This window comes from Lissotriton helveticus, chromosome 5_1, assembly GCF_964261635.1.
Source record: "Lissotriton helveticus chromosome 5_1, aLisHel1.1, whole genome shotgun sequence".
Taxonomy (NCBI): domain Eukaryota; kingdom Metazoa; phylum Chordata; class Amphibia; order Caudata; family Salamandridae; genus Lissotriton; species Lissotriton helveticus.
Window position 1 is genome coordinate 245,057,126 of NC_136065.1, and position 12,574 is coordinate 245,069,699.

The window sequence follows — 12,574 nt, forward strand, 5'->3', positions numbered from 1 at the left end:
GGCAACCATATCATCCCGGACCTTGACCAGGCTCGGTCAGAGTTGCTGGAGAGGGAGATCAAGAGCTGAGTGTCATCAGCATAGGAAACTAAAAAGAGCCCCTTCTATTTAGCTACCACCACAAGCATTTTTTATATACATATATATATATATATACTACTATTATAAAGGAAGAACTTTGTACCTTTTGAGGCGGGTAAACTCGGGAACCACAGCGCCAGTCCACACACCCGATACATCGTTGTATTCGTCAGGGTGTGCAGATGGACATAGGCTATATAAACTTAATAAATATACGTTATTTAAAAAATTTACCCAAAAAAATAAAAGTACTCCCTTGGAAGAAGCGCCGGCCGCAACGTGCGTGCTGACGTGAGGAGCGCGGGGAGGAGCGGCGTCCAGGAGCGCGAGGGGGACCAGCGGACATGGCGCGGGGAGGAGCGGCGGACAGGCGGTAAAGAGCGGCGGACAGGCGGTGAGGAGCGGCGGACAGGCGGGGAGGAGCGGTGAGCGGCGGATAAGGTAGGTTATGTATTTATTTATTTAGTTAGGAGCGGTGAGCGGCGGAAAAATGAAGCAAAAATGACAATCGTGAGCAAGAGGAAGCAAACGGAGCATTACAAAAGTGAGCCAAACGGTGCGTTACAGGAGGAAAAAGTTACGTGTGCAGGTTACAAAAGCGTACAAAGTAAACATAGAGGTATAATACTGCAATATATGTAGGAAGGCTCCGGGGGACCCACGGACAACATTGGGGCGGGGGGGGGGGTGCCCTGAAGCCTAATTGCTCCCGGACAACGTCGGGACGGGCTGCTAATATATATATATATATATATATTGAATAGCTTAGGGCTCCAAGCTGATCCCTGTGGCACTCCAGGACGTACGGTGTGCACCTGTGTGCAGTATGGGGAAGGAACCACTTGGAATGATCTCTCAGACAGAAACTATGTAAACCAAGTTAGAGCGGCACCTCCACTACCTATCTCCTGTAGGTGTTGCAGCAGGATCTCATGCGATACTGCGTCAAACGCGGCGCTTGAGTAGGATCAAAGCTGAGTTGTTGCACTCATCCAGGCAGCCCTTCAAATATTCGGTAACGGCCAACAGGGCAGATTCGGTGCTGTAATGAGATCTGAAACCATTCTGCGAAGAGTCCAGAATTTCATTGGACTCCACAAATTTGGTTAAAATAGAGTTGAAATGGGATTCAGTACTTTTAGCCACAAAGGGTAGGAGAGAGATGGGGCGGAAGTTTTCTGGCATAGATACATCATTAGTTGTGATTTTTTTTTTAGCAAAGGAATAACCTTGGCATGTTACCTTGGCAAGGACAGGATTGTTCCCGGTTCACACTGTAGGTTTCTGTCAAACAGTTTTTCATTTAATGCAAACAATTAAAGGACCTCTTTCTTCGCAACTTTCAGTCCCTGTGAGATCTTTACTTGCAATATTCATTTGGTGAGTATCAATGAACTTCCTCAATCAGTCCTGAACGTTAAGGAAGAATTAACCATCTTTTGGTCAGAAGTACAAGCTAACCCTGTTACGTTGAATGGCATTGGTTGCTTCACTCAGATTAATTGCACACTAGCAACCAGAGCCTCTCTTGCAAGCAGAGGGCACAGTCACTCTGTATGAAACTGCTACAAGGCTCTTCGTAGTCAGAGGCAGATACGATATAAGCAAAGCTGTTGCTTGGGGGTTCTTTCTATAGTTTATCATCCTATTGTTTAATGGATAGTCATGCAGGGCATTAGTTGGACAGACACGATTCAGAAATGTGTTAACTGCTACTTCATCATCATACCCCCCTCTACTTCAAGGCAGAATGGTCTTCTCTTGTATTGCAAGTGTATGTGAAACCATAATAGAAAATAATTGTGTTGCAGGTTTAGTTAAGGAATGTCTTTATTCAGGTGTGTCCCAAAGGAACTTTAAACAAATGTTCTACAGAAAATGTTTGTTCTTGACTATTTTTTTATACGCTTCCAGTTTATCAACTCTTGATAATCCCAGGACTGTCATTCTTATTGGAATAAAGTGAACTTGATGACCTGTGCGCTTTCTTTCGACAATACTGAATATGTAACTGTCTTCTACAGGAGCAAAGGCAGCACCAGCTGCATAGGATTGCCACCCAACCCTGTTATCTTGGAAAGAGGCCATAGTCTCCAACTCCAGAAAAAACCTTGAGCCAGACGACTTTGCATCTGGTAAGCTCATGTTTTCCGCCAGTACATGTGCTATATTTTTTGCCAAGTGTCATGTTTAAACATTATCCAGATTCATCATCGTCTCCTTTGTGACGCCACATGCTTATTTGTTGGTAATTCCTTCTTATGACATGCCTCTTTGCTGTCCCAACGGTCCCTCTATTTCCTCTATGCCCTATGGCAAGTGCAGGTAGTGTTAGTAAGTGACCTGACAGTGCAGTGATCCTTGTAAGTACAGTTGGTTTGCGGAGTATGTCTTTCGAAGCTTTGCGTGACCTGGACTCTGAGCTCCATTGTTGAAGCATGCACAACTGCATCCAGCTTACTACATACATTTGCTCATGTGGAGTGTTATCTAAGGCTGTATCTCTCAAAATTCTAGGCTTCATCAATTTATTTCTTGAATCAAGATATGCTAAAACTGGACAGTGTGATCAAAGAAGAGTTCAAGGGCTAAGAAATGGAGTTATCATTAAGTCAGTGTTTTCTGTTTGGAGAGCATACAAAGGCTGTTGGCCTAGTCCATCTACTACTCATAATCCCACAGACAATGTTTCACCCTTACTCATTACTGCTGTCCCTGATTGTATGACGATATGTCTTTATTTTTATTTGTGTCTTTGTTCTCTTATGTCTGTCATATGGTTGTTTTTCTTTATTACATTTGCTCACATCCTAAATGCAATATCCCCACAGACCGACAGTTTCCCACTTCCGGTCATCTCTTTCCAGGGTAAAATATTGAAGGGGCCGTGACTTGTGGTATCACATTGAGGCGGATGAGCTTCATGGTTAGCACGGATCTTGTTTTAGACCAGCCCATGGCACTAAACCTGCCCTGCTATAGCTGAGAGTGCTTCACTTGCAGATGGTGGGCGAGTAGTCATGAGTAGTTTTGACCTTCATGTATCAGTATTGAGCTTTTGACACTTTAGACCAGAACTCCCAAAACAATTCTGGGAAAGAATGGCGCAATATCATTCAAGGCTTAGGACTGTGCGCTCTGATTTCCATGTCAACGCTGTTAAATTTAAGCAGCAGTTTGAGTTACTCGTGGTTACAGAAGGCTACTCAGCCAGTTTTATATAATTGAAATAGAACATCTGCTTTTTTGTAGTAATAATGTAATAAGTTACCCAAAGGCCCATATAAACAGAAAAAATGAAAACAATACAATTCTAGCATCCTTGAAGAATTTTGTTTGAGGAAGCTTGCTAGTAAACCTTGAGGTTCTTGGCCTCCTCACGTTTTTTTTGCAAACGTTTCCAGGAAGGCGTTAACAAATATTGCAGAGGAAGGGTGGAGAGACATTGTGAAAGAAGGCTGTGGGCTCACTTACAGCACTTATCTGCCTTTTGTGAATCAGCTTGTTTGTCTTATTTTAATCCATGTATCCAGAGTTGTGAAAGGTTCCCGTTTCCATTCCCCGATGCAAAACTCAGTCAATGTTCATTCTCCAATGAACTACCACTTCAGCATTCTCAAGGACCTGGGGACTAAGTGCTTTGCCACCAGGGTAGCATTTGCTAGCAAAACCTTAACCTTAATATTCTTCTCTAAGGTATAGCTCTGCAAGTCCCTTTTATCATGTTAATTATAATCATAGTACACTTAGCTGGTTACTGCGCTGAGTTGCTCATTCTGACATATTATTTTTTTTAAGTTCATGGTGTTAAGCAGGCATTGTTTGGTGGGTGAAATGGTGGAGAGATCTGATGGGATGGACTTTGTTACTGTCATCTCATATATTTTTGTCATTGTCAGATGTCCAGAAGTGCTCATAGTGTGTAGCTTGTTGGGAGACGGAGTGGTGGGCTAAATTAAAGTCTTCCATTGGCCAGCAGTTTGTAGCAGATCAGATCAGTTTCTTCATGCCTGTTCAATTGGTGATGGGTGGTTTATTGTTGTGAACTGGTAGAGTACTGGGTGATGGACTTTACCTGTATCCGGTTTTTCTTATGTGGATGTAAGCCTGCCAAGTAGTATAAGAGTAGTATTATGCAGCCTGTATGAACTAACGTTGGCTTCCCGACCACTGAGTGGTATAGTATTATTACTAGTGTGGGTCTTGAGGATTACATATACATTTACGTTACTATATGCTATACAAGCTAGACATAAGTTAGCCCTTCATAGTTTACCTGGACATAGGAAGTGCTGTACTGGTTAGGCATTTCCATATCTGTGAACTCTATACTGTACTGTTTGTTGAATGATTATTCTGGGTTCTATCCCAGGGTTGTGGATGTTGCAGTTATCTTGGAAATAGCAATGTTTTTATCTCCTCTTCTGAAATGTATATGGGCGTGAATTCATCAGTCTTGGCTGGTAGTGAGTTTGCAGAGTTTGGGGCTGGTACCAAGAAAGCAGTGACATCTGTGAATTCCTTAAAGTAAGATGGCAAGATGATCTGTGATGCAAACTTGCAGTACAGGGTTATATTTTTTTGCATGGTTTGGTTTTAACTCCTAAGTATAGTAGTCCTTTTCCTTTGGACAACGCAAAGTGCATTAAACATTACTGCATATAAGTAGAGAGTGTAGTGGTTATAGGACTGGAGTCATGCATTCTCTTGGTTGAAGGTGGAGAAGGAGTCTTGCAGCAGCATTTTGGATGAGTTACATTTTGTGAATAATCGAACTGGGGGTGCCAAGGTATAGGCTGTTAACATAATCAAACCTGGCGAGTGCAAGTTTGAGGATAGCTTTGTTGGTATCCAAGGCATGGGAAGATGAGAGGCATTGTTTTCATTGTGTAGAATGTGCTGTTGAAGACCTTGTTGAAATGCCTGGTCTGAAGCTGGATTCTTGGTTTCACATTAAGTAATATACCCCCGTAAATTTAGGAAGTTGCATGTATGTATGTATTGCGACTTATATAGCGCACGTATCACCCGAAGGCATCAAGGCGCTTGCCTTGGGAACCCGTGCTGGCTTTTTCCCTGTGAGATAACCCCTACTTGGTATCCCCAGGGTGTAAGCCAGGCATCCCGCAGCGGGGTGGGCTGCCGAGGTGGAGATTAAGCAACTATTGCCCAGAGTTGCAGTGTGGGACCCCATGATTAGAATAGGCACCGAGGCGAGAATTATCGAGTCCGTGGACATTTTGGGCTCAGGACCCTGCCGCGTCGGGAATTGAACCCTGGTCCCAGGCCAGACATCTGCATCAGAGTCAGCCGCTCTAATCAGTGAGCCACACTCCTCCTCAGCCGCTCTAATCAGTGAGCCACACTCCTAATGCATAAACATTATTCTTTCAAATAATTTTACTAGGAAGGGGCCATTCAATATGTGTCTGTAGTTTGCTGCGTTTGATGGATGTACGTTTTTCTTTTTGACGAGCGGTCCAATATAGGAGTTTTTCCAGCGTGGATGGTAATAAATCTAGTTTGGAGGACTAGTGCAGTAAACTGCTGGCTACCTCCCCTGCACAGTTTCTTACAAGAAATTTGGAGGTGCTGGGTCTGAAGCTTGATCCTCATGGTTTCCATGCAATAATAATGTTGAGGAAGCCTTTTTTGTTGAGGGTTTTGAAAGTATTTCTGTGTCGCCAACTATTTTTGTCTCTTTCTGTGGTGGTTGGGACAGTTTTATCGGAGTTTTCACTAAGTAGGTTTTGTCAGAGGTGGCTTGCAGTTGTGGAGTTTGTGTGTTTTGACAATCTGATTTGCAGAATTCTGATAGAATATTGTGGTGTGCCTTATAATTAGAGCCAGCTTTGGCTATTCATCTGGAATAATGTGGTCTTTTAGTGCTTCTGATGGCTCTTCTGTAGGCTCTGTTACCTTCCTGTAGAATTATTTTGTTATATTGTAACTTGATTTCCACTTTCCTTGTTAGATTTGAGCTTTGGCGTTGAGTTTAATCTACAAATGCCTTGAACTGCTGCCAAGTCTATGTCTAGTGCATTCTGGGAGATGTATGAATGCAGTGTGACCATTTCTAGCACTCAGTAGCCCCCTGGGCTTGGACATGGCCATCCCAGTGAGCTATGGGTTTGGCTTTATGCAAAACACTAAACTAGATCTCCTATCTCGTAACACAGTGAATGACTAGCAAGCTCTCCACCTACAGCACCTGGAGGGCATACTTATTCCCACTAGATTTGGAGCATGTCTTTTGGCTACAGCATGCCCTCCCAAATTAACTGCTTATCTTCTCACTTCCCAGGTGGCTCTGGGTACAGGGTGTGATACCATACCCTATCCCAGTGGTAACTGGCCTCACGATGTGATATTTGGCCATGCCCTGAATGTCTCCTCTGCTGGACTTTGCCCTTCCCAGTGCAGACTGTACACTTGATCACACGCTGTGTGCAGCTTTCCCACCCCCATGACATGTAAGGTCACAGATAATGCCCGCAACCTCTCTGCATCAAGAGAGCGGCCTTTGCTTGTTGGCTACATGTAATTTATTGGCTCCGTGTTCCTGCTACTCGCTGCTTTTGGCTGGTCCCAGGTGGCACTGGCAAAATGCTATGATCTTCGACCTCATTTTTGTTTAACATTTCTTATATATAAATATACATATATTGCATTAAAAGATCAAAGACAAACATTATATAATTCAAAAAATATGTGAAGACATACTAAACCACAAGTAGAAAAGGAAAAAATTAACAACACAAATGACAATGATGTTAAGTGGGGCTAGTGGAGTAAGCAAAGCGGTGGATGGAAACTCTACGCGTTTCGGCATTTGCCTTCTTCAGGAGTCCGTCATTTGCAATAGGACATTAAACACAACACTGAAAAACATGTAAAAAACATGTCACAAACTAGTAATCTGATGAAATCATACAATTATTATACATACAGTATAGCACCCTTGGGCATAGGTCTAGTTTATATTGAAACACACAAACCACAAGTTACCACATTCAATGTACTTTTGATATTTACATGTAATACACAGAGGAGCAGCTATATATGTAGGAAAGAATATCACTTAAAATGCATAGAGTGGTCTCATATATTATACATTGGTGCTCTAAACATACTTTGCTTTAATCAACTTCATTTTTGGATTGCTTGTGCGTATCCCTTCATAACGGCTAATATCTTTGGATCTTGTTAGTGCTACGAAGTAGAAAGAGGCAAATCGATAGATATATTAAAAAAATATATAATAAATAGAACTCAAGATTTCTAAAACAAAGGAATTACAACAAAAAGGAAGGGGGGATAGCAGAAAAGGAAGAAACAAGGTTGGTACGCCAAGAGTACTACAACGAAATTGCTATGTTTGGTTATACTTTTATTGCCCCATGTTGGATAAATAAGGGCATTTGGAGTTTGACATAAAAAGGTGGTTGGAATTACCTATTTAATAGCTACTTACATAAGAATGTGGTGGCACACTGTTTTCGAGCTTTTATTCAGGATAGATAGTTCAGCTAGAGGGTAGCGCTCTCATTACCTTGTTGATTAAAGAAGACGCATTGTATAATACACTGTAACAAAGAGGAAGTAGACAATTTAACAAAAATAGTCCTTATATCAGTGTGATATTTCACTTCTATGTTTTAAAGTTAGCACCATATATAGAACATGCAGTTACCTATTTCTCATCTTTTTAATCAGTGTACTGCACTAGCCTGTTTATGCAATGAGTGTCCATTTAGTGCACTGCTATTTTTTAAAACTCACTTCATAAACCTATTATTTTAACCTAGAATAAGAGCTGGTTGTAGCTAAAAGTGTCTATTATGGAGCAATTTAATGTTTACAAACCGGACTAATATCGAAGGACATAATATTGTAAGTCATATTTTTTATACCTTGTTATCATGGTCCGAATTCTTGTTTATGCGCTTCTTGGGAGGCTTGCAGGCGAGTTGAAGTAGATTAAAAGGAAGACGCTACAATGAATGAAAAGTGTGTATATAGTAATTGCAATAAAGAGAGAGCAAGGATGTCAGTGTACCAGCATTCTCAATGTAAATAAATAGTTACCTCATAATAATTACCTTAATATTAGGTAGCTGTGACTCGATATAATAAGATATTTGTGAAGAGTCAAATTGGCGGTTTGATAGAACGTGCGACTACTGTTATATCCGATAAAAAATATTCGTAACAGCTGTGGAGATGGATATATCTACTATTAGTAAAAGGTCGAACTGTATGTTGTCTGTTACATTTAGACTCGCTATGGGTCACATAGGTCTTAATTCAGTTAGAGTACGAAAAAATTTTTTTTTACCTGTAGCAAATTCAGATATTTCTTATTAGGTAATTAATGGACTCGAAGCGCTGACAAACCTTCAAGATTAAAATAAATACGGGAAGGGACAAGAAAAAGAGAATACGTTTTATTAAGACTTAACTTCTATTTAAATATAGCAATGTTGTTAGTATTAGTCTAGGTAGCGAAGCATACCTTGTCGGCATAAGACGCCGTGATGTAGTTGGGGTACTAGATGTCGATAATACGGGGACTGGATGCGCTGGCAGTCCTTAAAGATTGAAGTAAATGCGAGAAGGGAAAAGAAGAAAAGTGTAAGTTTTACTTCTATTTAGATGTAGCAATGCTATTGCTAGACCGGATCACGAAACATACCTTTGTCGGCAGCAAACGCCGTGATGTATCTGGGGTTCTGGATAACGTTCGTCGTCTTGGCCAAACCGAAGGAAAGGATACCCAATTTTTATGCTACTTATATATCCCCTCTGATTTTAAGTTAAAACAGGTGTGTCAGATGAAAAGTGGGGCGTCTAGCCTGACAGGTGTTAATTCCGTTCTCAAAGGTACGTCACGAATTTCCTCCAAGGGCCAATAAGCACACGCAAGTAGTTCAATGGTAGAACTACATGGAAACGAGATCTATTAATTATCGCGAGACAATTCCCACCACGATGATACGTCACATTATAGTCTTATAGGCCAATCGGCGCACAAGAGTAGTTCTAATGTCGAACTACAATAATGGAGTGGAGTAATTGACTAGCGGACGCATGGGGAATAATTATATACTCTTAAAAAGATGAAAAGTATTGCTAAATGTACCCTTGCATATCGATGGTAATTGTATTTAAATCGACAACGGTGTGTAAATTTAGGCAAAACATATTAGGGGGTACGCAGTAGTTATGGCCATAATTTTACAGTAATTATTGGGCGATTTAGGCCAGCCTGAAACAGCAAGAGTAGTTAAAATTGCGATACTACAGAGCTGAAAAAGCAAGGGGTGTCATCTATCTCACAGATCACTAAGCTTACCTCGTAACCAGTATGATAGCTCCTGTACTGTGAGTTATCATACATGATAATATTTAGATTATTGCTTGCTCCCATGGAATCTCACAATTGAGACCCGTAATGGTTGTATCCAAAGAGAAAATCCAGTACACCTCTTTCTTCTTTCGAATCTTATCTGGGCATAGACCTGCTCTAGGTTGCACATTTTCTAGAATATACCACCTTACATCCTCCGGAGAGTGACCATATTCTAAGAAATGCTCCACCAGAGGGGCATTGATCTTCTTTGTGCGTACTGCAGATTTGTGTTCTGTTATTCTTTTGTTGATTGCTCTGGAGGTTTCGCCTACATATCCTTTCTGACATGGACATAGTATTAAATATACTACGTTTTGTGTTTTACAGTTTGTCATTGTTTTGCTGGAAATTGTTATGTTATTGAATCTAAGGTCTTTCCCTTCAATAGCTTGTGGGCAAATCTTGCAGTTACCGCATTTGAAGTTGCCTGTAACTGGGTTGTCACTGGTTATACTTCTTTGTACGAATTTCATTTTCTCTGGCAGCCTTGATCTTACAACTAAGTCTTTTATATTCTTATTCCTTTTGTAGGCAAAAACTGGTTTCGGTATGTGATCTTGTTTGGACTTATTCACATTCAGAAGATGCCAGTTGGAACAGATAATTTGTCCTAACTTGTCATTCAGTAAGGAGTGTCTGGTGACAAACACTAATTTGTCGTTTTGTTTCCTGTCCTTGTCTTGTAGGATGGACTGACGATCAAAAAATCGTGCTCTTTTAAATGATTCCCTGACAAGCCTGTGCGGGTAGCCACGATCTTCAAATTTCTTGTTCATTACTATAGAGCGTTCATCGTAAACTTGTAGTTTAGTGCAATTGCGCCGTAATCTTAAAAATTGGGTAAAAGGGATACTATTTTTTTGTGATGCAGGGTGGAAACTTTTATAGTGGAGCAAGGTGTTGCGGGCAGTGGGCTTTACAAATAGATCCACAAAAAGTTGGCCTTGGTCATGCTTGACGGTTATGTCCAAAAATTCCATATCGATGTTACTAGCATGGGATGTAAATCTGAGGTTGCTGTCACATGCATTGCGCCATGATATAAATTCATTAAGAATATCCTCATTGTCATCCCATATGAATATCACGTCGTCGATATATCTCGACCAGTGAAGGATTGTTTCAAAAAATGGAGAGATTGACGGGGGCGCTAGAGGGCGCACTGCGGAATGGCTGACTGACCCGTCAGCTCCGCCGGACGGGTGCGACATTTGAGGCCTTTGACCCCTCTAATCCCCGCAGACCGTCCCGAAAAAATACAAATCTGGCGTCGGAACCCGGCCTGCGCACGAATATGTCCAGCAGGTGACCAGGCGATGGACATGAGAGAAGATATCAGGGCGAATGGTGCAGCGGACGCGGGAGCACTCCAAAATGGCCGCCCGGGAGGATTGATGCACTCACCAATAAGCGACAACAGCTGAGGTACTGGCGACCTGAAATGCTGGCATCGCCTGGGTGGAGGATCAAAGGCACCCTGCGAAGCACGAAAGCGAAGGTGAACAGCGGCGGCGAGCGTTGTCGCTGTGTTTTGCCGTGCGTTCCAGCGCGCACAAAATGGCGGAGCCGCTGAAACGCATAACCAGCGAAACGGCGGCTGATCAAGACGGCGGTTATGGGCCCCCGCATAGTTAACTGTCAGTGGACGTGAGCTCCGGAGGTAAAAGGGAGACGCACGTGTGGAGCGACTGTGGCTGTGGGGGGTGTGGCTGTCTCCAACACACAGCGTGATTAAGGCGATGTACGTGGTGGGAGTGAAGGCGGTAGCAAACCCCGCAGGTAATGAGGAGCATCAGCAGTGGTAAACTCCTGAGAAAGAAGCATTGCCCAGAGGGCCCTCCCCGTCTGGAATGACCCCGGGCCACAGACCAGAATAACATCAAGGCGGCGGGGGGGAACGAGTGAAACACGCCCAATATTGCGAGGGCCACATGTGCCGCCTGGGCAGCGAATAACACTGAATTTTGCAGCGCACACTCCCTTCCTCGGCGCTACTGGCCACGAGCCTTAAAGGAAAAACCCAACATAACAGCTTCTCAACCAGTAACTCAGTAGATGTCTACACGCACGTCGCGGTGGAGGACAGCGACAGCGACCATTCCAGCTACGTCCACTGTTAGGGTCTTCCGTGGGCTGTCAGCCGGTATCGACCTATCACAACCACGGGGGGAAATGGGGAAACCAGACAAGCAGCAAACCAGGCTCCCGTTTGAAGCGAGACGCCAAGACAAGCTTCCCCCAACAGACCCTGCGGCAGAGGGTGATCGAGAGATGGCAGAGGGAACGGGCATGGAGTCAGTGCTGCGCGCAATCCAACAGAGCTTGCAAGACATGAACGGCAAATTGGATAATGTGGTGCAAAGAGTGGACAGTATGGCAGCGAAGATTGAAAAACACGATGGCCGTATCGTGGAAGCAGAACAGCGTATTTCCAGGGTGGAAGACGACCACAAAGTCACGTCAAAGGCCTGCAGTGGATTGGAGAGAACAGTGGAGAGCCTGCGTGCCAAGGTGGAGGACCAGGAAGCCAGGTCCAGACGCAACAACGTCCGCATTTCTGGCCTGCCGGAATCCACCAATACAGGGAATATGGAAACTTACATTGAGACACTGATGAGAGACCTCTTTGGCTCCGAAAAACTATCCTCAGTGTTCCTGGTGGAACGAGCTCACAGGTCCCTGGCTCCTGTACCAAAGTCTGGAGCGGCCCCGCGCATGATCATAGCCCGCATGCTCAATTACAGGGATAGGGACACGATCTTACGGCTGGCCAGGGAAATGGGCAAGATAACTCATCAGGGGAACACTCTGGAGTTCTACCCTGATTACACCATGGCAGTTCAACTGGCAAGGAAGGAATTTGCTCCGGTGAAGAAGAAATTACGAGACCTTGGTCTAGAATACGCCATGTTGTACCCGGCAAAGCTCAAGCTCACGAATGTAGGGAAGCCGGTTATATTTCTGACCGTGCAGGCGGCACATGAATATATCAAGAGACACGTAAAACGACGTAAAGATCAAGAGCGACACGAACCTACGAGCGATGTTGAGTGATATTCTGCTTGTATCACTTCTGGACAT

At 43.2% G+C, this 12,574-nt stretch overlaps 1 protein-coding gene across 1 annotated transcript in view; it reads left to right on the forward strand.

The window, feature by feature from the left end:
* The window catches only part of SLC31A1 (solute carrier family 31 member 1), a 224,387-nt gene that overhangs the window by 64,885 nt on the left and 146,928 nt on the right, over positions 1-12,574 (forward strand). Inside the window, exon 2 of the mRNA XM_078642123.1 lies at positions 2,106-2,216. The gene's annotated coding sequence lies outside the window, so the exon portion shown is untranslated. The remainder of the gene's footprint in view (positions 1-2,105; positions 2,217-12,574) is intronic.